Source organism: Cyprinodon variegatus, unplaced genomic scaffold, assembly GCF_000732505.1.
Source record: "Cyprinodon variegatus isolate N-32 unplaced genomic scaffold, C_variegatus-1.0 Scaffold269, whole genome shotgun sequence".
Lineage (NCBI taxonomy): Eukaryota > Metazoa > Chordata > Actinopteri > Cyprinodontiformes > Cyprinodontidae > Cyprinodon > Cyprinodon variegatus.
In genome coordinates this window covers 698,059-700,264 of record NW_015150722.1, presented here as the reverse complement: position 1 = coordinate 700,264, position 2,206 = coordinate 698,059, and positions in this window count along the sequence as shown.

Sequence of the window (2,206 nt, the reverse complement as noted above, 5' to 3'; positions counted from 1 at the left end):
GGGAAGTTAATGGACAATATTAAATATCAAAATGTTGTATGAATGTTACACTCAGCACCAAAGACAATGTGTAGATGCTTTTTGCACCAATCAATGCAGCTGATGTAGAAGCACTAACCCAAAGAAAGTTCAATCAAATCGAAGCTTTGTTAAAGTTACTTGCCTCAAAATGTTTCACTTCAAAAAGTTGATCTAATTGGGTTTTAGGAATTTCCCTGATAGGACGGTGGAGCGCCGGGGGTTGATTGAGCCTCCAGACAGCGATCTACAGTAGAGGACTGAGAAGCTACATTTTGTCTGAAGCAAGAGAACAAAGAAATAAAAAAAAGCACCACAGATGTTTTTTTTTTTCAACCTTTTTTCTTTTAAATAGCACCAGTTGTTAAAATGTATCTGATGGTTGTTTGTCTTTTTTTTTGGCAATTTTACAGCAGTGAATAGCGTGTGTGGGACGGTGTTTAGCAGCTGCTGCAAAGCTCCATCTCTGAGCAAAAGGCAGGAAATCTGTTGCTTCACTTAGCATGTGCTCCAGCTTAGGAACTGAAACAACTTTTGTCTCAAGTCAGCATCAAAAAGCACGCCAAGGTTTACTGCAAACATCAACGCTGCAGTGGAAAACCTTTTTATCCGCCAGGCAGTCCAAAATACATCCAGATCACCGTGCTTCTACAGGCGGATAGCACCACAGAGTAAAAAGCAAAAAAACAAACACAATTCATGCCAAATGTACATAAAAGCAATGCAAAACAAAGTAAACTGCTATGGAAATTAACTGTAAGTGTTTCCATTAATAACCGGTTATGTCTGCTATTCACACGCACTATAAAATATAATTCACCGTCTTTGTTTCAGGAGGGTCGCTTTGCAGAAAAAAAGATACAGTACAGTTTGTTGCACCAATTTCACTCAGGAGCTTAAACAGACACATATTTCTCTAGTCTGTGTACAATTCTGCATCGCTACGGCAGAAAGCAACGTCTGAGTACAAAAATATTAGATATTGACTTATACATTCGGAAAACAAGGACCGTCCCAAAATCTAGATTTCATTAAAAGTATCTTCTCTTCTCTAAGATAATTAATTGATCATAAATTCCTAAACTAATCTCTAGTGTTTAGTTTTCCGGCACTCACATACAGTAAAGACATCGATCACACCGTGTTAGAAAGTGTCACTGAAGTCGAACGCACACTACCAGCTTCTCTCTCACTTCTTCTGTAGCACCCATGTGCATATTTTCCTCTACAAAATAAACGTACAGCTATATAGATCGATATCTCTATATAGGTCTATGTAGTTCATTTCAGATATTTACAGAGAATCTTATTGTGTATTTTAAATCCAAAATGCTTTCCTGTTTTCCCACCAGCCTCTATTGCAGCGACGATCAGCAGCAAAAGTCACCAGAGGATCTGCATGTTTCACAGGCAGGCGGGACGTTTGGGTCTGGATCAGCTGTGATGAAAGACGGACTGAAGACGGACGCCTGCAGCTATATGGAAAAATGTCCAGTCAGACTCAGGAGGTCAGTCTAGACACGAGTTCATTCTTCCAACTCTTTGAAAAGCATCACCTGTCAAGCTGTCTCTTTGTTTTCTTACTAATAGACAAGTCTCCAAATCTTAAGAGTTTTACTTTACATAAAAGTCGATTTAATCCAGTGTTTAATCCTGAGAAATAAACACTCTTAATATGTTTAATCATTTCAAAAAGATCTTTTCATCTACCTTAAGAAAACCATTACCTTCTATAAATAATTAATTCATTTCCTTTAGTCATATTTAGCTTTCTGATTCATAAAGCGATAGTTTTTTGAAGTGGAGATTCATCAGGTAGAATTTACTCATAAATAATTAATGGTTATTCCCTAAATGTTTAGTATAACTCAGGAGTTTCTCTTTCTTGATTTGCAGAATTCAGGGACAAAGGCTGTGAAGTCTGGCCGATAAATTTAGCTTCTCCAGGTTTTTGATTCATATTTTATTTTTTCCAGTTTATTTATTATCTTTTTAGCTGTTATTGTTTCATAGCACTTTGAAATTTATATTTTTATGTAATTTTATCATTAATACATCAGATTCTAGGGCTTGGAACTTACAACAACTATCTCTGTTCGCAAACCGCCAGAAGGGAACGCAACTTCCTCTTTACAGTTGTAGGAAAGTCATATTGAAATTTCAAACCATTCTGGCTTAAAAATTTATA